The sequence below is a fragment of the Oryctolagus cuniculus genome, chromosome 4 (assembly GCF_051225735.1).
Source record: "Oryctolagus cuniculus isolate XC-2025 breed Fujian yellow rabbit chromosome 4, ASM5122573v1, whole genome shotgun sequence".
NCBI classification, from domain to species: domain Eukaryota; kingdom Metazoa; phylum Chordata; class Mammalia; order Lagomorpha; family Leporidae; genus Oryctolagus; species Oryctolagus cuniculus.
Window position 1 is genome coordinate 11,645,578 of NC_142870.1, and position 23,089 is coordinate 11,668,666.

General features: G+C 51.0%; 1 long non-coding RNA gene across 1 annotated transcript; it reads left to right on the plus strand.

Annotated features, from left to right (window-relative positions):
• The first annotated feature begins 624 nt into the window (after positions 1 to 624).
• Positions 625 to 22,616, plus strand: LOC138849237 (uncharacterized). The gene is made up of 3 exons (XR_016233043.1): positions 625 to 747; positions 13,715 to 13,856; positions 21,611 to 22,616. It is a non-coding gene; the product is annotated as an uncharacterized LOC138849237 (long non-coding RNA).
• Positions 22,617 to 23,089: the final 473 nt, after the last annotated feature.

Here is a 23,089-nt window from a genome sequence, read left to right on the forward strand (position 1 = left end):
CAGTCGCTTACTGAGAACTGGGAAGGTGGGTGCCACGCACAGGATGCAAGATGCTAACACAGAATCTGCCTCCAGGGGCTTGGCATCAAATGGGAGGACACGGGATGGGCGTTCGGCTCGGGGGCTGACTCTCCACTTGGGATGCCTACACCCCGTGTTCGAGTTCCTGGGTTCCAGGCCCAGCTCCCTGTTCATGTGCACCCTGGGAAGCGATCGGTGACGGCTGTGTACTTGGGTCCCTGCTACCCACGTGAGAATCAGTATTAAGTTCTGGGCTCCTAGCTCCAACCTGGCCCAATGTGAGAGGGTGAACCAGTGCATAGAAGATCTCTCTCTCTCTCTCTCTCTCTCTGTCATTCTAATAAATTGAAAAAAAAAAAATAGATAGGAGATGATGATGATAAAATGGGGCTGAGGATGAGGGAGGCGTAGAGTTCTCAGAAGGAAGAGGCTGATCCACAGGGGCCAATGCTTGCAGAGGTCAAGGGTGGGGGCGTTGCGGGCGCTGAGGGCGCTGTTGAAGGAGCATCAGCCACCCAGTGGGCGAGAGGAAGCCGAGGAAAGTGTGGTGACGACGCGTGGGGGTGAGCAGAGGAAGTGGTAGGCCCAGCGGAAATCTGCGTATGTTTTTGAGTTCGGGGAGACCTGAGCGTGTTTACGGGCCCAGGGGCGGTGCTGGGGAGGAGGGAGTGAGGATCTCACCGAGACCTCACGCTTCTTATGTGCCGGAGCCCGCGCAGAGCACAGGTGAGTGTCCTTGGAGATGTGTTTGTTTCACAATGCAAATAAATTAGCATTTTATTTGCAATGCTAAAACAACAGCAAGGGGGCAGGCGTTTGGTGCGGTGGCTAAGTGGATGCTTGGGGCAGGCATCGGAGTGCCTGGTTCTGGTGCCAGCTCCGTCGCCTCTGATCCAGCTTCCTGCGACTGTGCACCCTGGGAGGAAGCAGGTCATGGTTCAAGTACCTGGGTTCCTGGCAACCACATGGGGGACCGGGATTGAATCCTGGGCTCCCGACTTTGGCCTGGCCCAGCCCCAGCCCCAGAACTTGGGGTGCGAACAAGTGGAAGGGTGGTCTCTCTCCCTCTGTTTCTTTGCCTTTCAAATAAAATGAAAGAAAAAAAAAGAAGAAGAAGGAGAAGGAGAAAGAAACAAGAGACAGCAGAACGGCCTTGTTCCCCAGAGAAGCTCAGGGCAAGTTTGAGTTCAGCTCCAACCCTCAAGAAACTTAACAACCAAGGCCAGACAAAACCTGGGCCAGCCGTGCCATGAAATACTATTCGACCATGAACAGGAACAAAGTACCGACACATGCTGTCACAGGGATGAATCTTTTTTTTTTTTTTTAAGATTTATTTATTTATTTGAAAGACAGCTACAGAGAGGCAGAGGTGGAGAGAGAGAGAGAGAGAGGTCCTCCATTCACTGGTTCACTCCCCAAATGGCTGCAACAACCACAGCTATGCCGATCTGAAGCCAGGAGCCAGGAGCTTCTTCTGGGTCTCCCACGCGAGTGCAGGGGCCCAAGGACTCGGGCCATCCTCCACTGCTTTCCCAGGCCACAGCAGAGAGCTGGATCAGCAATGGAGCAGCCGGAACTCAAACCAGCGCCCATATGGGATGCCAGCACTGCAGGTGGCAGCTTAACCTGTTATGCCATAGCACTGGCCCCAGGGATAAAGCTTAAATCATGCCGAGTAGAGAAGCCGGTTGTCAAGGACCACATATTGTATGACCCCATTTCTGTGCAATGCCCAGAATGGGACAATCCACATAGACAGGAAACAGACTGGCCACTGCTGGAGGTGGGGGTGGGGGTGGGGGGAGAACGAGGTGTCTGATGGGTGTGGGGGGAGTGCATGCTAGCGGTGGTCGCACAACATCGTGAGTGCCCTAAATGCCACTGAATGGGACACTTTAAGACGGTTCATGGCCGGCGCCGCGGCTCACTAGGCTAATCCTCCACCTAGTGGCGCCGGCACACCGGGTTCTAGTCCCGGTCAGGGCGCCGGATTGTGTCCCGGTTGCCTCTCTTCCAGGCCAGCTCTCTGCTGCGGCCCGGGAGTGCAGTGGAGGATGGCCCAGGTCCTTGGGCCCTGCACCCCATGGGAGACCAGGAGAAGCACCTGGCTCCTGCCATCGGATCGGCCACAGCGCGCCGGCCGTGGCGGCCATTGGAGGATGAACCAATGGCAAAGGAAGACCTTTCTCTCTGTCTCTCTCTCTCACTGTCCACTCTGCCTGTCAAAAAAAAAAAAAAAAAAAAGACGGTTCAGTTAGGTGACATGACTTTTACCTCCATCACTGAGAGAAGAACGCTCCCCGGCACGATGCCAGGTTTGCTGCATCTGCCCCCTTCCTGGCGAGGGTTTGTTTCTTACTAAGCTGGCAACTTTGGGGGCGTGGATTACTGACCTCCAAAACCCTAGCACTGGTTGGGCGGGTTAACCACCTGACACCAGGGGAGGGGGTGTTTTCTGCTGTCCTGTCCTCCCTGTGACCTCTCAGCACTTCCTTGTGGCTGTGTTTGGCTGCAGTCTTTAATCCCCTCTGTCGCTGTAAAGTGTCCCGTGGTGATCAGCTGTCTGGGTTTGCCAAGCTCTGAGAGGCTGGGAAAGTCCCCGGCGGACCGGGATGAGCTGACTGTCTCGTTTCCTGCTCTGATTAAGTAAGACACGCAGAAGTCTAGGCAGGCTCACACGCTCAGAGACAGATGTGCACGAAGGGGGTGGAGGCTGGATCCTAAATCCGGGGAAGTTTAGGGCTGTCAGCAGCTTCTCCAGGAGTAGAAGCTGGGCTTTCCTTGGAGGTCCACTTTTTGAAGTGCAAGGCCACCATCATGCGTGGTTCCTACAGATGCCAACAGACACCAGGCAACTGGCCAGGGTTATGCTGCGGTGGTGTGGGGAGCTTTGCAGGGTGCTTTTGGCTAAACACAGGCTTGGATTGCATGCAATCGGTGGATGGAATTCAGCGACCTCTGGATTATGTGCTAGGCTGAGTGAGCTCCAGGGGTGCCGAGCAGACTGAGAAAGAGTGACCAGGGCTGACTTACTCCATGCTTTGAAGTTCGGGTTTCTGCAGCATGTCTGATAGACAGGAGATGGGGAGAGCTTGACAGGAGGCTCATGGAAGAAAGAGCAGCAGGGGCTGGATGTCTGGAGGGGTGAGGACTGGCTAAGTCTACACAGAGAGCCTGGGGCACATGCGCCCTAGGAGGAGCGTTCATCCGGCTCAGCCTGTAGGGACGAAATGACATCTCCAGGACGAAGTGCAGCCTGCAGAGACCTCAGCAAGCCGGGTGCAACTGTGCTGTGACAAAGCCTTGGGGCAGCTTCAGCAGGACCCCTCACCTCCTGGCCAGGAGCACCTGCTCCCACGAGACAGGGAAAAACAGGATGACAGCACTCAGCTTGCCGTGACGTCACCAGTGTGACCTAGCTGTGAAGTCACCAGTGTCCCCCTTTGGGGTCAGATGTCCAGTTTTGGCTCCTGACTCCGGCTTCCTGCTAATGCAGACCCTGGGAGGCAGTGGGGTGGCTCAGTCATTGGGCTCCTGCCACCCACATGGGGACTCGCATTGAACTCCCAGTCCTAGCAGTTGTAGGCATTTTGGGGAGTAAGCCAGCAGATGAAGAGTTCTGTCTGTCTATCTCTATTTGTCTCTCTGTGTCATTTGTATGTGTGTCTCTGCCGCTGAAATAAATTAATAAAAAATTTAAAAGAAAGAAAGGAGCCAGTTTTCCCATTGGGGCCATTACAGGAAATTAAGCCCTTGGCTCCTCCTGTGCAGGTGCAGGCTGGAAGGCAGACATCAGATAGCCCTCCCCATCAGCCCTGAACTTCTAATGTCACCAGACATGCTCGCATCTTGATAAGTAGCAGCCAGATGTACTTTTTTAAAGATTTATTTATTTGAAAGGCAGAGTTACAGAGAGGCGGAGAGAGAGAGAGAGAGGTCTTCCATCCACTGATTCACTCCCCAGATAGCTGCAATGGCTGGAGCTGAGCCAATCTGAAGCCAGGAGCCAGGTCTCCCATGCAGGTGCAGGGGCCCAAGCACTTGGGCCATCTTCTACTGCTTTCCTGGGCCACAGCAGAGAGCTGGATTGAAAGTGGAGCAGCCGGGACTAGAACCGGCGCCCATATGGGGTGCTGGCACTGCAGGTGGCAGCTTTACCTGCTATACCGCAGGGCTGGCCATGCCAGATGTATTTTGCCCAACTCTGTCTCGTGGACCCAATTTTCTGAACGCACTCAAGGAGTGAAGAAAGGTGCATAGCTCAAGTCCTGACAAAGCCACCGACTAATCCCCACCCTTACCCCCACCCTCCCCCTCCCCCACGCCCCACCCCTCCCCATCACTGGACTGATGTCCCTGCCCTCATCCTGAATAAATTCTGCAGTTGGGACTCTTCAACTAGACTCTGGTTCTTTTAGCCGACACCCGAAGGGCCACGGCCACCAACATGCTCTGAGCTGCCTTCAGGGAAGTGGCCGTGAGTGACTTGAGTGTGGTCAGCCCAAAGTGGAGAGAGTGCAAAGGCCCAGTGGTTTCTGAGTGGACAGACCCAACACTCACCAGGCCCGTTGGCATCAAGGGGAGGCTCCATGCGTGATGCCGCGGGAGAGAAGCCAGGCCCCCCAAAGCCCATATGGAGCAGTTCTCTTCATAGCCGACATCCAAAGTAGGTGCGGCAGGGACAACAAAGACATTTTATGGATGCGAGGGCTGGCGGGAGGGACGGCTCGCGGGTAAGGGACAGACTGCTCGCAGATGCTCCGCTGTCTTTCAGGGCCACACAATCCAGCAGCCTGTGCCCTGGGGTGGTGCCGCTTAACCCCTGTGGGCCGTCCCTCCTCACCCTCCTGGGACTTTGCTGCTCTGTGAGGCAGGGGTGGGAGAGAGGGAGACGGAGGGGCAGAAACCAGGCTGACAGGCCTGAGTTCTCAGCTCCCCTAAGTGTCCCCTGTGACCAGACCAGGGTTTTTCTGGGCCCCAGTGCTCGCTGTGGGCCCCATGCTTCTGCTTCCTGTCTCTGGCTCAGTTTCTGTCTGCCACAGTGCTGAGTCAGAGCGAGGCACGGCTGGGGCTGTGGGCTGCCCGGAGTGGCTTTGCCAGTGTCCTCTGCCCGGGCTGTGCCTTAGAAGTCTCTGGCCATGTTCAAAGACAGGCAATGCCCAGGCTTAGCTGAGTTGATTGGGTGGGTGGTGGGAACTCTGCGGTTGAACTTGCAGCCAGATGAGAACCTCTGTTGTTCCTGTTCTTCTTCTTCTTTTAAGATTTTATTTATTGATTTGAAGGCAGAGTTACAGAGAGAGAGAGAGAGGTCTTCCATCTGCTGGCCCACTCCCCAAATGCCTGCAACAGTGGAGCTGGGCCAGGCTGAAGCCAGGAGCCAGGAGCTTCTTCCAGGTCTCCCATGTGGGTGCAGGGGTCCAAGGACTTGAGGTATCCTCTGCTGCTTTTGCAAGTGCATTAGCAGGGAGCTGGGTCAGAAGCGGAGCACCCATACGGGATGCTGGCACAGTAGACAGCGGCTTAACCCCCTGGGCCACAGCGCCGACCTACAAACCTCTCTTCTATGGAAAGGATCCTACACAAATGTCCAGAGAGCCTGCGGCCAGCAGCGGAGGGGAAAGCATCAGACAGACGTGTCAGGCAGTGAACACAATATTGTTGTTTCCCAGCATTTGGTGACACTCATGGTCTGTGACTCCTCTTTGGGCTTTGTAACTTGTAACTTTGTTTTCTCATTCTATGTAAATACTTTTGTATCTAGTTTTGTAGTCTTTTCCTTGAGGAAGGACTGACGATGTTAAATATGCTTTAGGCCCCACAAACTTCGCATCTGCCTGTGGGCTGCAGGGTGAGCACATTGGCGAGAAAGCAGGTGCTCCTCACTGTCCCGTGTGTTGTATCCCAGTGACCTCCACCCCGCCCCCGCCCCCGCCCCGGTCAGTTGAAAGCAGTGTATGTGAGGGCCGGCGCTGTGGCTCACTAGGCTAATCCTCTGCTTGTGGCGCCGGCACACCAGGTTCTAGTCCCGGTCGGGGTGCCGGATTCTGTCCCGGTTGCTCCCCTTCCAGGCTAGCTCTCTGCTGTGGCCCGGGAGTGCAGTGGAGGATGGCCCAAGTGCTTGGGCCCTGCACCCCATGGGAGACCAGGAGAAGCACCTGGCTCCTGCCTTCGGATCAGCACGGTGCGCTGGCCGCGGCGGCCATTCGAGGGTGAACCAACAGCAAAGGAAGACCTTTCTCTCTGTCTCTCTCTCTCTCACTGTCCACTCTGCCTGTAAAAAAAAAAAAAAAAAAAAGCAGTGTATGTGAGAGTGCACTGAACACCGTGACCTCCCCAACAGCACAGCCGAGCAGCCCGGGGCGCTGTAGGGGGCTGGTGCTTCTCCCTTGTGACCAGGGCTGTTGGGCGCTTCAGCTACTGCACTGCCCCGTGTCCACAGAGGGCCCTGTCGTATGTGCTAGCCTGGGAAAAATCAAAATCCCAGCACCAGAAGCGTTTCTCCTGGCTGGTGCTTGCTTTTGCACCATTGTAAGTTAAAAAAAATAATCGCGGTGAGCCCTTCCCAAGTCAGACCAAGTGGACCTCTCATTCACCAGTGATCGCTGGGGTGAGGTGGTGACAGCCCGATCTGTCCACGGCCAAGGTCAGTTTTCCCCGTTGGGAGTAGCAAGCAATTGGCGGAAAAGGATGTTGTCACTGTGCAAATCTGTCCCCAGCAATTTTCCCTGAGAGGTTAGGTTTTAGTATCCATTGATGAGCCTCTCCTGAACTTATGTGTCCACTCGGAGTTGCAAAAGGCGGATTGTATGATTCTGTCATTCATTTTGCCTCTATTGCTTGGAATGTCTCTGTGAGCATAGCAGTCCTTCATCACTTTCACAAGTGATCTTATTTTAAAGATTTAGTTGTTTGAAAGGCAGAGTTAGAGAGAGAGAGAGAGAGAGATCTTCCATTTGTGGGTTCACTCCCCACGTAGCTGCAATGGCCAGGGCTGGGCCAGGCTGAAGCCAGGAGCCAGGGGCTTCATCCAGGTCTCCCAGGTGCATTAGCAGGGAGCTGGATTGGGAGCAGAGCCGCTGGGACTCGAACCAACACTCACATGTGATGCCGGTATCGCAGGCCGAAGCTTAACTGGCTACGCCACAGTGCTGGCCCCCACAAGTGACCTCAGTGTCGCCTCATCACAGTTGATATGCACTGATGTGCTCCAACACAAATGAGAAAAAGTGAGGTGCAAATCAAGATTCGCTCAAAACTGCACCACCGCTAGAAATAAATGGCTATTTTTTTTTTGACAGGCAGAGTGGACAGAGAGAGACAGAGAGAAAGGTCTTCCTTTGACAGGCAGAGTGGACAGAGAGAGACAGAGAGAAAGGTCTTCCTTTGCCGTTAGTTCACCCTCCAATGGCTGCCACGGCCGGCGCACCGCGCTGATCCAAAGGCAGGAGCCAGGTGCTTTTCCTGGTCTCCCATGGGGTGCAGGGCCCAAGCACTTGGGCCATCCTCCACTGCCTTCCTGGGCCACAGCAGAGAGCTGGCCTAGAAGAGGGGCAACCAGGACAGAATCCGGCGCCCCGACCGGGACTAGAACCCGGTGTGCCGGCGCCGCAAGGTGGAGGATTAGCCTAGTGAGCTGCGGCACCGGCCAAATGGCTATTTTTTTAATACTAAAAGGGAAAAATCTTGCCGTTGGAGCAACTCTGAAAGACCAGAGCAGCGCACCCCAGGGCAGTCGCTGCAGAAGATTTTGTGGAAGAAAACAGTCTGGGAGACACCGCCGGCCTTTGGAAGCGTTGGAAGCCTTCAGCTCCAGCCAGGAGCTAAACTGGGCCCCGCTCTCTCGCTGTGAGGCGTCGCCAGGGCGCGGGAAGTCCCTGCTAACAGATGAAGTGAGGGGAGAACGCGACCCACCAGGGGCAGGCTCCAGAACACCAAATTAGCATGGCGCGCGTGCAGTTCTGATGGTCTTTCCGGAAGAGCAGTTCTCAAGCCTTTTGGTCTCAGGACCCCATGAGCCTATTCACACTGGCCAAGAACGCTGAAGGGTCATTGTCGGGAAGATGGCCCAAGTTCTCAGGCCCCTGCCACCCACGAAGGAGGCCCTGATGAAGTTCCAGGCTCCTGGCTTTGGCCTGGCCCGGCCCTAACCATTGTGGCCAACTGGGAAGTGAACCAGCAGATGGAAGACCTCTGTCTGTTTGTCTCTCCCTCTCTGTCACTCTGCCTTTCAAAGAAGTCTTTTTTAAAAAAGAAGAGGGGCTGGCGCTGTGGCGCAGTGGGTTAAAGCCCTGGCCTGAAGCGCCGGCATCCCATATGGACGCTGGTTCGAGTCCCGGCTGCTCCTCTTCCAACCCAGCTCTCTGCTATGGCCTGGGAAAGCAGTGGAAGATGGCCCAAGTCCTTGGGCCCCTGCACCCGCATGGGAGACCTGGAAGGAACTCCTGGCTCCTGGCCTCGGATCTGCACAGCTCCAGCCATTGTGGCCATCTGGAGAGTGAACCAAGAGTTGGAAGACCTTTCTCTCTGTCTCTATCTCTCTCTGTAACTCTGTCTTTCAAATAAAAAAAAAATGAAATAAATCTTTAAAAAAAAAGTTAAGAGTAAGAAAAATGTAAATATTTACTTATGGATTCATGCAAAAGTAATAAATCTATTTTTATAAGATCTCTGTCTCTCCCTCTCTGTCACTCTGCCTTTCAACAAATAAGTTTTTTTTTAAAAAAAAAAAAAGAAATTAAGACTAAGAAAAAAATGTAAGGCCGGCGCTGTAGCTCACTAGGTTAATCCTCTTCCAGTCCAGCTCTCTGCTGTGGCCCGGGAGTGCAGTGGAGGATGGCCCAAGTGCTGGGGCTCTGCACCCACATGGGAGACCAGGAGAAGCACCTGGCTCCTGGCTTCGGATTGGCGCAGTGCCGGCCATGGCAGTTATTTGGGGGGTGAACCAACGGAAGGAAGACCTTTCTCTCTGTCTCTCTCTCTCACTGTCTAACTCTGCCTGTCAAAAAGAAAAAAAGAAAAAGAAAAAATATAAATATTTACTTATGCATTCATGCAAAAGTAATAAATCTGTTTTTATGAGAAATAATTATACTTTAGCAAACAAAACATTTTAGTGATAAAACTGTTCTTGTTTTATAGACATTTTATAAATCTCTTTCCCTTCTGGGCTAGGGGAGGCTGGATTCTTTATCGCCCTGCTGTGAGCAGGTTCAATACCACACACAGCGAAGGCTCTGGAAACCTCACTGCACGTCGCGCTTTGAGCATGAGAGCGCAAAGGACAGGAAGCTCTTGGTGTGACTACGATCTTGCAGATCCCCTGCACGGGGTTCTGGGACCACACTTTAGGAACTGTGTTCTGGAACATTCCAGGGACTCAGGCGTGTTTCACCAGCATTGGGCGGCTTGGTGAAGTGGCTGGGGACATGATACATATATGAGAATGCATTGCTTTCCCATACAACAGCATCTCTGGAACGCCTCAGGCTGTACTCGTGTGTGTGTGTGTGTGTGTGTGTGTGTGTGTGAGAGAGAGAGAGAGAGAGAGAGAGAGACTCCTCATCAAATCCCAGTAATACAGGTGTCCTTTTTTTTTTTTTTTTTTTTTAAGATTTATTTATCTATTTGAAAGGCAGAGTTACAGAGAGGCAGAGGCAGAGAAAGGTCTTCCTTCCGCTGGTTCACTCCCCAAATGGCTGCAATGGCTGGAGCTGTGCTGAACTGAAGCCAGGAACCAGGAGCCAGGAGCCAGGAGCCAGGAGCCAGGAGCCAGGAGCCAGGAGCCAGGAGCCAGGGGCCTCTTCTGGGTCTCCCATGCAGGTGCAGGGGCCCAAGGATTTGGGCCATCTTCTACTGCTTTCCCAGGACCTGTAGGAAGGGAGCCACACTCACGGGGATGGAGTGAGCCTCATCTCACACCTGTCAAAATCCTTGCTGTTGGCAGTCACTGCGGTGAGGGTGGGAAGATTCGGATAGGATGGGAAAAGACTACACCGACCCTAGAAACCATAAGGGAAATTGGCAACGTGGGGAAAGGTAGACACAGGTGGCTGTGCCAGATCAAAGGAGGAGAATAAATAAGGAACAGGGCAGCTTAAGAGTGAAATGATGGGGCCGACGTCGTGGCGTAGCAGGTTAAGCCGCCACCTGCAGTGCCAGCATCTCTCATGGGCGCCGGTTCAAGTCCCAGCTGCTCCACTTCTCATCCAGCTCTGTGCTAATGGCATGGGAAAAGCAGTGGAGGATGGCCCAGGTCTTAAGGCCTCTGAGCCCACATGGGAGACCTAGAGGAAGCTCCTGGCTCCTGGCATCCTTGTGGCCATCTGGGGAGTGAACCAGCAGGTGAAAGATCTCTTTTTCTGTAACTTTGACTTTTAAAATAAATAAATAAATCTTTAAAAAAGAGAAAAGAGTGAAGTGATTTGAGGGCGGGCATTTGGTGCTTGAGATGTCCATATCTCATAATAGAGTGCATTTTTTAAAAAAAAGATCTTATTTATTTATTTGTGAGGTAGGGTAACAGACAGAGAGAGGGGGAGACAGAGAGAGAGGTCTTCCATCCACTGGTTCACTCACCAAATGGCTGCAACAGCTGGAGCTGTGCAAATCTGAAACCTGGAGCCAGGAGCTTCTTCCAGTCTCCCACATGGGTGCAGGGGCCCAAGGACTTGGGCCATCTTCCACTGCTTTCCCAGGCCATAGCAGAGAGCTGGGTTGGAAAAGGAGCAGCCGGGACTCAAACCAGCGCCCGTATGAGATGCCGGTACTGCAAGAGGCGGCTTTATCTGCTACACCACAGCGCTGGCCCTGAAAGTAGTATTTTTTTTTTTAAATTCATTGATAACAGCGTAACTTAAGCATTTGAATTCTGATCTCAGTGGTTCGGTGAACGAGTCAGTCATTTTCTGAGCATCTTGTGATGGCTAATTTATGTGTCAACTTGGTCAAAACTCTCCTGGATGTGTGTTTCCAAGTGCGTCCTGGTTCTCCAGCTGGTGGCTTGAACCAGGGCAGCAGCAGCGGAGGGCAGTAAAGGGATTCAAGGTATTTGGAGGCAGCACTGGAAGATCTGACAGAGAGAAGGTGGGGCATGAGAGAGGAAGGACTCAGAGGTGACAGGCGGTTGTGACCTCAGCAGCCAGATGGGATGGGGTTGTGTGATGGGGAAGGACCGAGGAGGGGGGAGTTTGATTTGGTTTCAAATCAGCATTAGCATCTGTGTTTTCTTAAAACAAAACAAAACAAAAAAACAACGAAGCAAATGTGTCTGCAGTGTGTGTGATTCTAGAATCTTTTAGATAATAATGCAGTTATGACTTGTGCTAGAGGCTGTGTGTCCATCACTACTTATCTCTGGAATAGCCCGGTGACCCGGGGGTGAGCATGCCCGTTTAAAAGATTTGTTTATTTATTTAAAAGGCAGAGAGAGAGAGAGAGAGAGAGAGAGTCCGTCCATCCGCCGGTTCACTCTCCAAATGACTGTAACAACCAGGGCTGAGCCAGGCAGAAGCCGGAGCCAGGAGCTGTTTCCAGGTCTCCCACGTGGGTGCATCTGCTGCTGCTTTCCCAGGCCACACCAGCAGGAAACTGGATCAGAGGTGGAGCAGCTGGGATTCAAACCGGCACTCATTCAGGATGCCAGCATTGCAGGCGGCAGCTTGACCTGCTGAGCTGCGACACATACAACACTCACTTCCTAGATTTTAAGCACACAAGTGAAATTCTTTGCCCAAGCTTAGCCAACCAGTAGGTGGCAGAGCTGACATCTGAGTTGGGTTCAATCCTCGTGAGCCCTATCCCTTAAGTCTCTGCTTCATGTCGGTGTGCCAACTCAGAAAGAAATGCCTGACAATTATTCTGCGTTATCTGTTTCCATACTTTTGGGTGGTGAGCGTGGTAATTTTTTTTCTTATGGTAGTCAATTGTTTGTTTTTTAAGTTTCATGCATGAAACAAATAAGCTCTCTGGGGGCCAGTGTTGTGGTGAAGTGGGTTAACCTGCCACCAGCAATGCCAGCAATCCCATATGGGCACCAGTTCGTGTCCCAGCTCCCAGCTAACGTGCTTGGGAAGGCAATAGAAGATGGCCCAAGTTTTCAGGCCCCTGCCACCCACATCAGAGACCCGGATGAAGCTACTGGCTCCTGGCTTTGGCCTGGCCCAGTTCTGGCCATTGCGGCCATCTGGGGAAGTGAACCAGTGGTTGGAAGATTCTCTCTATCTCTCTGTCTGTCTCTCCTCTCTCTGTATCTCTGAGTTCAAGTAAATAAATAAACCTTAAAAAAATATAAAGATTTCCTGCAGAGAAGAGGAAGTGTGCGTAGGCACTGTGTGCTTAGTCATGGGCAAAGTTTGAACTCTGCATTTGAGGAAGAAGGTCTATTGGCTCAGGGGCCAACACCGAATCAGAGAAATGCGCTTCTTGACAATAAGTGCTTCGGAGTGAAGGAACCAAGCGTGACTATGTGGTCTATGTTTGTAAGCGGTCTGTGCTGATGAGACGGGCACAGGGTGGGGTGTGCAGGGCACGCCCAGCGTTTCTGGGGACAGGTGCCTGCGCTTGATCTCCTTTCAACTTCCGTTCCCTGAAGCAAATGGCAACAGAAGTAGGAGGATCCCGGCTTTGGTTCAATTATTTGTTCTTGATGGCTATCATCGCCGTGATGTGAGTTACAGGAATCAGCCACCACACAGAGCTGGTGCAAGGCCAGCGACAGGGGACGCTTAGGGCACAGCTCAAGTTCCCTATTAGAGGAAAACAAACATACAAGACAGATGCCTTGTTTTTTTATTTTTTTTAAACCAATTTCTCTATGACACCAGAATCAAAATTTATTTATTGTTTTCCAAACGGTCATGATTCTTAGTGATATTAAACCCTGCTCAGGGAAATACATATGCGAACACTCCAGAATTGCTGATGAATCCTCCCAATTTCTAAGCCAGCCACCTGGCCACAGCATCTGTTCTCCCTCCTGGGCTCTGCGCTCCACGTTGGCACCTTCTGGTCTTTGCTCTCTGCTCTGTGGGGCCAGTCGAGAACAAGAATGGACCCATCCCTTCACTTTCCAGAGAACAGATAAGACTGCCGTGCCCCGAAGGGTCAAGGGCAAAGGGAGGGAATTCCAGCCCAGGCAGTCGCACGCCAACACCGGGAGCTGGAGCACTCATGGGGCCCACGGGAAAGGGTTCAAGGCCTTGAAGAACTGCCTGCCTGCTGGTGGCCTCGCGCCGTCTCGGAAGGACTGGTCAAGCTCCTTGGAACCACAGTGATCTTGGCAAATGTTCTCCCCTGGAGGCAGTGCGCACAGACCTGGACGTCGGAGGTAGCGAGAAGGAACTCCCTGAATAGGTTCATTGTCCCTTAGGGAGCCAGGCGCTCCTTCTCATTCCTTTCAGGGGCTCCACTTCCAGGGGCCCCCCTAGACAACCCTGCCACACCCACTTACCGGCTGGTGCCTTCTGGAACTATTCCAAGCTCGGCTGGCATGGGTGGGGAACCTTTTGTTCTGCCGAGGGCCATTTGGAAATTCATGATATTGTTCACGGGCCGTACAAAATCATCAACTTAAGCATTAGCCTGCTGTAGGTTTGTGAAGTTCAAGTGCCACCTCTGGTTGCTTGGCAGGGCCAGACCAGATGATTTCGCTCGCCTTCTTTTTTCTTTTTTTTTTCTTTTTTTCTTTTTTAAGATTTATTTACTTATTTGAAAGTCAGAGTTACAAAGAGAGAGGAGAAGCAGAGAGAGGTCTTCCATCCGATGGTTCACCACCTGCACTGCCTCCTTCAGCACGAGCCAGGGCCAGGCCTGTACTCCCCGTACAGTGGCCAAAGGTAAGACCACACCCTTGTTTTACTTCCCCAAGAATAAAGCAGTGATTTTACTAACAGAAAAACCCAAATGCTTATCAAGAAACATTTCTTCCAAAGAAGGAACGAAGTCAGGATATGGAAAAATGTGTGGGTTCCCGGTGGCTGTCCAAGAAGTGCCATCCACAGAAGATTTTAAGGTGCGGTTTCTCCACCTGGGCACTCTTGGTGTTTTGGGCTGGACTGATGCAGGCAGGTCGCTGGTGAGCGAGGAGGAGCCGCGGCTGAATGCACCCCCCACCCACAAAGCCCATCCCCTTCTGTGCAAACTGCAGGTGCCAGGTGTCGCTACTTAACAGCTGGCTCCAGCTAGAAATATCCAACACCATTGCAGGCTCGGCACTCCCACTGCCCGTCATGCACCCGATCCTCCTTCCTCTGTGCTCAAAGGTCGTGACCCTTGCTTCATCCCCGATGAAAGGACATGGATGGGGGCCGGCACTGCGGCATAGTAGGCTTCTGCCTGCGGTGCCCATATGGATGCTGGTTCTTGTCCCAGCTGCTCCTCTTCCCAACCAGCTCCCTGCTGAGGCCTGGGAAAGCAGTGGAAGATGGCCCAAGTCCTCAGGCCTCTGCACCCACGTGGGAGAAGAAGCTCCTGGCTTCGGCCTGGCCCAGTTCTGACCACTGTGGCCATTTGGGGAGTGAACCATTGAATGGAAGACCTTTATCTCTGTCTCACCCTCTGTCTGTAACTCTACATCGCAAATAAATAAATAAATAAATAAAATCTTAAAAAGATAAAAATTTAGAAAGAAGGGGGGCACAGAAATGGGCACTATGCAAGCTCTGCCCGAACTCCACACTTAATTGAATAGTCAATTAAGCATCATCCCAGAAACCACCCCATCCCATAAAAAGACTACCTGGCTTTTTAAAAGCAATTTAAAAAAGATTTAGTTATTTATTTGATAGGCAGAGTTTGAGAGAGAAATTTCATAAGTACAACTTTTGGATTACAGCAGTTTTTCCCCCATAGCTGCCCTCCCACCCCAAAACATTCCACCTCCTACTCCCTCTCACATCTCATTCTTCATTAAGATTTTTTTTTGACAGGCAGAGTGGACAGTGAGAGAGAGAGACAGAGAGAAAGGTCTTCCTTTGCCGTTGGTTCACCCTCCAATGGCCACTGCAGCCGGCACACCACGCTGATCCGAAGGCAGGAGTCAGGCGCTTCTCCTGGTCTCCCATGGGGTGCAGGGCCCAAGCACTTGGGCCATCCTCCATTGCACTCCCAGGCCACAGCAGAGAGCTGGCCTGGAAGAGGGGCAACCGGGACAGAATCCAGCGCCCTGACCGGGACTAGAACCCGGTGTGCCAGCGCCGCTAGGCGGAGGATTAGCCTAGTGAGCTGCGGTGCTGGCCAAGATTTATTTTTAATTATATTTATATACAGAAGACCAACTCTGTACTAAGTAAAGATTTCAACAGTTTTTACACCCACACAGACACACCAAGTACTGTTTTAAGACAAGTTTTACCGTTAATTCACATAGTACAACACATTAAGGATAGAGGTCCTACAGGGGCAGCAAGTGCACAGTGACTCCTGTTGTTGATTTAACAACTGAAACTCTTATTTATGATGTCAGTAATCACCTGAGGCTCTTGTCATGAGCTGCCAAGGCTATGGAAGCCTTCTGAATCCACAAAATCCATCAGTATCTAGACAGGGCCATAAGCAAAGTGGAAGCTCTCTCCTCCCTTCAGAGAAAAGTACATCCTTCTTTGACGGCCCCTTCTTTCCACTGGGAACACACTAACAGAGATCTTTCATGTGAATCATTTTTTGCCACAGTGTCTTGGCTTTCCATGCCTGAAATTCTCTCATGCATTTTTCAGCCTGATCCGGATGCCTTAAGGGCTGATTCTGAGGTCAGAGTGATATGTAGGGCATTTGTCATTCTATGAGTCTGCTGTGTGCTCTGCTTCCCATGTTGGATCATCAGAGAGCTCTTAAATCCACTGATTCATTCCCCAAATGACTGCAATAGCCAGGGATGGGCCAGGCTGAAGCCAGGAGCCAGGAGCTTCTTCCAGCTCTCCCAAGTGGTTGCAGGGGACCAAGCACTTGGGCCATCTTTTACTGCTTTCCCAGACCACAGCAGAGAGCTGGATCAGAAGTGGAGCGTCTGGGACCTGAACCTGTGCCCATATGGGATGCTGGTGTGGCTTTACCTGTTATGCCACAACATCCAATTTTGTTCATTGAAGCTTTCTCTTTCTCTCTCGCTCACTCTCTCTCTCATTCTCTCTCTCATAAGGTTGCTCCTACTCCCAAGTGTGTACTTTGCCTTATTTTAAATTTACTTTTTAAAAAGATTTTATTTATTTATTTGAAAGGTAGAGTTACAAAGAGAGAGAGAGAGAGAGAGAGAAAGAGAGAGAGGTCTTCCTTCTGCTGGTTCACTCCCTAAATGGCTGCAATGGTCAGAGCTGTGCCAATCCGAAGCCAGGGGCCAGGAGCTTCTTCTGGGTCTCCCACATGGGTATAGGGGCCAAAGGACTTGGACCATCTTCTACTGCTTTCCCAGGCCACAGCAGAGAGCTGGATGGGAAGTGGAGCAGCCGGGACTAGAACTGGTGCCCATATGGGATGCCGGCGCCACAGATGGGGAGGATTAACCTACTGCGCCACAGTGCCGGGCCCACCTTTGCCTTTAATTAAGTGTTGCTTTCCTGCGCACCTCCATCCACACCTCCTTGACATTTTTCACCCATGGAGAGGAGAACTTGGAGAACCCCACTGTCATGTCTCTGGACTCCTCCTGGGATAGCCCTGAGAGTGACAGTCTCTGGGGGCACCAGGCTAAGTTGCCCTTCAAGTTGCTGTAGGTCATGGCAGTACAGGAGAGAAACAATGAATTCCGGTGACGGATTGTTTAAGAAGAGGTAGAGACGGATCCTGTTGGTTGTTTGCTTACAAAGCAAGAACTGCAACAAAAACAGCAAGAGATGTGTAACCTGGAACCACCCAGATTGCCTGCTGCTCAGCCGTTCAGCGTCATGAAGTGTTTCATGATGGAAACCTCTGATGTCCCCAGCACTGGAGGGAATAAGGTGATGCATCCCCAGTGTTCATCATGCAGCTTCGATTTGCAGCATTCAGGTCACTATTTTAAACTTTTCTGGTGACTATGGAGAAATCCTAAAGTTGGACGGAAAGAGAGCACCTAGGGTAATGGACCTCTGTATGCCGTCACCCAGTGCGTGTGGTTCCTACTACTGTGGAACAAACGCCCCTCAGGAGGAGCTTCCCAAGGATACTGATAACATCATACCTGCTTCCTCCCCCTCTCTCAGGAGAGACAGAGAGAGATCTTCCATCCACTGGCTCACTCCCCAAATGGCCGCAATGGCACTGGCTGGGACAGTGTGAAGCCAGGAGCCAGGAGCCAGGAGCTTCTTCCAGGTCTCCCACAAGAGTGCATAGGCCCAAGCACTTAAGGCATCTTCTACTGCTTTCCCAGGCACATTACCAGGGAGCTGGATGGGAAGTGGGGCAGCCAGAACTCAGACCAGCGCCCATATGGGATGTTGGCACTGCAGGCAGTGGCTTTACCTGCTATGCCACAGCACCAGCCCCAGACTGTCTCTTAGCAACATGGCAGCAGTGGGAGGAGAAGACCTTGACTTCCAATCTGCCCACTGCAGCCACACATTGCGCTGTGTGTCCGTGCTCACACTCCCTCCCCTTCCATACAACTTCAAAGTCAATCCCAGATGTTGTGTCAATATATCCACACACCTTTCAGCAATGCAACTTTAAAAACATTTAAAACTTTTTAAAAATATGTATTCATTTGAAAGGGCAGAGTTACAGAGAGGCAGAGAAAGAGAGAGAGAGGGAGAGAGAGAGAGAGAGAGATCTTCCATCTGCTGGTTCACTTCCCAAATGGCCGCAATGGCTAGAGCTACGCCGATCTGAAGCCAGGAGCCAAGAGCTTCTTCTGGGTCTCTTATGCAGGTGCAGGGGCCCAAGGACTTGGACCATCTTCTGTTGCTTTCCCAGGCCATAGCAGAGAGTGGGATTGGAAGTGGAGCAGCTAGGACTAGAACCGGCGGCCATATGGGATGCTGGCACTGCAGGTGGCAGTTTTACCCATCCACATTTAAAAATTTTTATGTATGCAGTTTGCTTCTTTGTTTTCAGTTGACAGAAAATTTGTACATATTTATGGTACTATAAATTATATTTATAGTATTATAATTTGATAAGGGTCTACAACATGCAATAATCAGTCGGGATAATTAGCATTTCCACCTCCTCACACATTTGTCATTTCTATTTTTTTTTTTCTGGTTATTTTGGAACATGAGTCATTTTAGACTATAATTCACTCCTCAAATGGCCGCAAAGGCCAGAGTTGGGCCAATCCAAAGCCGGGAGCTAGGAGCTTCTTCCGGGTCTCCCACACAGGTGCAGGGGCCCAAGCACTTGGGCCATCTTCTGCTGCTTTCCCAGGCCACAGCAGAGAGCCGGATGGGAAGTGGAGCAGCCGGGACTAGAACCAGCACTGCAGGCGGCAGCTTTACCTGGTATGCCACAGTACCGGCCCGTAATACATTTTGAAATCAGGAAGTGTGAGTCTTGTAATTTTGTTCTTTTCCAAGATTGTTTGGTTATTTAGGGTTCCTTGATATTTTATATCCATTTTAAAAAAATTTCTGCAAACCGTGCCATTGGGATTTTGGTAAGATTGCATTAAATCTGTAGATTACTCTGTGTGGTATGGACAGTCAGCAATATTAAGTATTCCAGGCCGGTGCCGCGGCTCAATAGGGTAATCCCCCGTCTGCTGAGCCGGGACACCAGGTTCTAGTCCTGGTCGGGGTGCCGGATTCTGTCCCGGTTGCCCCTCTTCCAGGCCAGCTCTCTGCTGTGGCCCGGGAGTGCAGTGGAGGATGGCCCAAGTGCTTGGGCCCTGCACCCCATGGGAGACCAGGAGAAGCACCTGGCTCCTGGCTTCAGCTCAGCGCGGTGCGCCGGCCCCGGCGGCCATTGGAGGGTGAACCAACAGCAAAGAGAAGACCTTTCTCTCTGTCTCTCTCTCTCTCACTGTCCACTCTGCTTGTCAAAAAAAAAAAAAAAAAATTAAGTATTCCAATCCATGAATAGGGATGTTATTCCATTTGTTTGAGTTTTCTTTAATGTCTTTCATTAATGTTTTTGTAGTTTTCAATGTACAAGTCTTTTATCACCTTGGTTAATTTATGCCCAAGTATTCTATTATTTTCAATGCTGTTGTAGGTAGGATTATTTTTTCAAATTTTCTTTTCAGATTCATTGTTAATGAGAGAAACGCAACTGAGTTTTGGGTGTTGATTTGTATTCTGCCACTCTGCTGAACTTATTCACTTTCCCTAAACTTAGCACTCTGGAAATACAAGATTTTTTGTGGAGAATTTTATATCATAAATCCTTGTTGAACCATCCCTGGGCAAAATAATTGAAGGCATCAGCCATGACTCCCATCTCATGGTTCCTTGAGAAGAGATTAGGGAGAGAAGGATAGCGCATGTCTCACAAATTAATTTGCCTACCATTGTAGGCATTTTTCCTTCTCGCATCTTCTATAAGGGGTTAACTGGTGGTTAAGTGGTCCTCGGGTGAATTTGTTGGGTCACAATGCAAGGCAAGTGTTCCATCCCAGTCCTGGCCAAAACCTTCCCATGGGTGTTAATTATGCAATGCTGTGCACCGAGAGGCACGGGCTATTTATAGTCATCTGTTTATTGAGTACAGCAGACAGGGAAGTGGTGATACCAAATGCCTTGCCCAGCTCCGCCTGGGCGTGCCCTCCCGCGAGTGGCCTGCATGGTCTGACCCCTCCCTGAGGACAGGGCGATAGATACTCCAGTATCAGTCACCTCTTTCGGGTCATGGCCCTGACTGTTCTGTTCTCCTGCAGCTTGTTCCGTGGGTGACAGTAAGGATGGGAGTCAGGGCAGGGAGTGCAGGGCCCTGGTCGGAACTCGGGGCCAAGGCCAAGTTAGCTCAGCTCTGAAGCCAGGGCTGCTTCCTCCCTGCTTCTCAGCAACCCGCTCACCGCCTGGTCCTGCTCCTCACGCACCACGGTGGCAGGGCCCACGGCCTGATCGATGCCTATTTGCCCAGCTGGTGGGTGGAGTAAACCCAGCCACCAGCCCGCTTCCGGGTCAAGTCATGGCGACCCGCTCGAGATCGTCACTGATAGAACTGAAGGAAACGCCCTGCATAAGCGTAATTTACCAATAAACAAGGGCCTGGACCGCGGCGCAGCAGGTTAAGCCCACACTGTGATGTTTGCATCCCAAATTGGAGCGCTGGTTCGAGTCCCAGCTGCTCTACTTCCAACCCAGCTCCCTGCTAATGCACTTGGCAAGGACTGGAAGATGGCCCAGGTACTTGGGCACCTGCCACTCATGTGGGAGACCCAGATAAGGTTCCAGGCTTTTGGCTTAGGCCTGGACTGCCCTGGGCCATTGCAGCCATTTGGAGAGTAAACCAGTGGATGGAAGATCTCTCTCTCTCTCTCTTTCTCACTGTCTTTCTGTCTCTCCATCACTTGACCTGTCAAATAGTCTGTTAAAAAATTAAAGCAGATTTTAACTGACACATAACAATTATACATATTTACAGTGTTCAGTGTAATGTTTCAATATATGTCTACAACAGTCATGTATCACGTCTCTGTGTTGAGAACATTCAACCTCCTCTCTACGCGCTATTTTGCAATATATAATTAGTGGCTGTCAGCCAGAGTCGTCCTCCTGCGCCATACATCACGAGAAGTTATTCCTGCAGTCCGAGTGCACCTCTGTGACGGTCCCCCTCCTCTCTGCCTCCATCTCTGGGCGACTGGTTACGACTGTTCCACTCTCTACCATGGCAGACTTCACACCCTTAAAGACAAGCTCCATGCCAATGTCTTTCAAATTCTAGACTTACTAGCTCTCTTCCATGAATTAAAAAATTGTGTCTTCACTTTGATGGCAGTCTTTAAAAAAAAATCAATCTAAGAATATTCTAGAAGCATCAGATGGAACCCATTATGTGTTTGGGTTACGGATCTTCTTGGGTGGGGCCAGGAAGGGGACCATAAAGAGACGAGCTTAACGTGCTCTGTCCCAGACAGTCGTAGCTTGACAAAAAAATCAGTAATGGTTGAGTTGGTTTATTTGGGACGTGAGGTAAATGAGACATTTCACTTTATTCTGCCAGTGGCAGGAGAATCCCAACAAAACATGATTTCTGAACGTGGAGCTACTGGGTTTGTTCTTCCATTTTATTGCTTTGCAGTTTGTTTATAATTCATTTATAAATTGGGCTTGGTTTTGTGGTTGTAAAAACCCTACAAGCCGGAGCTTGGTTTTAAAAGCGCACCTACCTAATTAATAAAAGGAAACCTATTTGCCGACACTAGGAGGTGCCAAAGGCATTTTTTTTTCTTTAAGGAGGCTCCAGCATTTCTCAAGCTGGAGAAACACTGCACTACATAAACAAACCGAAGGCAGAACATCGTCCTTTCCTACGCACGCCCCGTTGAACAGGCAGCAGGGGCAATTATTCTGTCTAAGACTGTGGTGGCCTCTATGCAAAGCTGTGGTTCTGGCGGAATCGTTTGTGAGGGTTACCGTCAGGCGATCGTGTGAGAACCCCTCTTCACAACCTCCCAGCTCTATCTCTTTCTTGTTTGGGTTGGCACATTCTGATTCTAACCATCTCCACCCTCCAGTGACGACATTTTATAATGATGGCAAAGTCACTTGGTTAAGAGAGATAAAAATTAGAAACACGTACATCATCCAACGGAGCCACCAAATCCTGGCAGCAAAACTGACAGAATTGGTAGACAAGTAGACGATTCAACAGCCGTGGATGGAGACGTCAATATCTCACTCTCGGTGAGGCACAGACCAACAGAGCAGAGGCCCAACAAGGGAACAGGAGATGCCAAGGAGATGTGACAGTCGTGTATAGGACGCTCTACCTGTAACAGCAGAACACACGTTGTTCTCACGTGCACATGGAACATTCTCCAGAATGGACCGTGCAGAGAGTATCCATTGACTTTCAAAACTGAGAGTTCCTGACCACAATGTAATAAAATAATAAATCAGTAACAGAAGGGAGCATGGGACATTCACAAATATAAGAGTACTTCAAAAATCCATGGAAAATAGAATTAAAAAATTATTATGGGACAGAATTTTTGGAACGATATGTATAGTGTTTTCATGTTCATTTTCTGTGAACTTTTTGAAGATGCCTTAGATGTGAAAATTGAACAACACACTCTCTAACAACCAGCGGGTTGAAGAAGAAATCACAGTGGAAACTAGAAAATACTTAACAAGGAAGGAAATGAAATACAACATATGAAAACCCATGAGGGGGCCGGTGCTGTGACATAGCAGGTTAAGCCACTGCCTGCAGTGCCGGCATCCCATATGGGCACCAGTTCGAGTCCTGGCTGCTCCACTTCCGATCCCACTCTCTGCTGTAGCCTGGGAAAGCAGTGGAAGATGGCCCAAGTGCTTGGGCCCCTGCACCTGTGTGGGAGACCCGGAAGAAGCTCCAGGCTCCTGGCTTCGGATCGGTGCAGCTCTGGCCATTGAGGCCATCTGGACAATGAACTAGTGTGTGGAAGACCTTTCTTTCTCTCTCTTTCTTTCTGCCTCTGCCTCTCTGTAACTCTATCTTTCAAATAAATAAAGACACATTTAAATCTTTTTAAAAAATAACCTAAATTTCTATGTTGAGAAGCTAGAAAAAGCGCGAACTCAGCTCGGAGAAAAGCTGCTGACTACTGGCCTGAGGACTCCCAATAACCAGGTGGGGGCCACAGCATTAGAGTTGGCCGGAGTTCTTACCCTGTCCTTTGGCAAAGCGTCCCTGGGTCCCTGCCAAGCCAGGAGCAAGCCGGGAGCTCTGGTCCAGCCAAACCTGAAGTTGTGGGACCGGAAGTGTGAATCCCCCAGGGGAACCCGGGGAGGGATGTGAGGGGCCCTTGAACTTGCATTTGGTGTCCCACCTGTCATGGCTCAGCCCCTCAGCCCTCACCGGCCAGCCAATGCTCTAGCTGCGGTGGGACCATCCCCACGCTTTATCAGGCCAGTGGCTTCTACACGGGACACACAGTAGGACCCCTGACTGTCACGGCCGGGAGCCACTGCTGCACCTCCCTTGACGTAAATCAGGCCTCTTGGCTCTG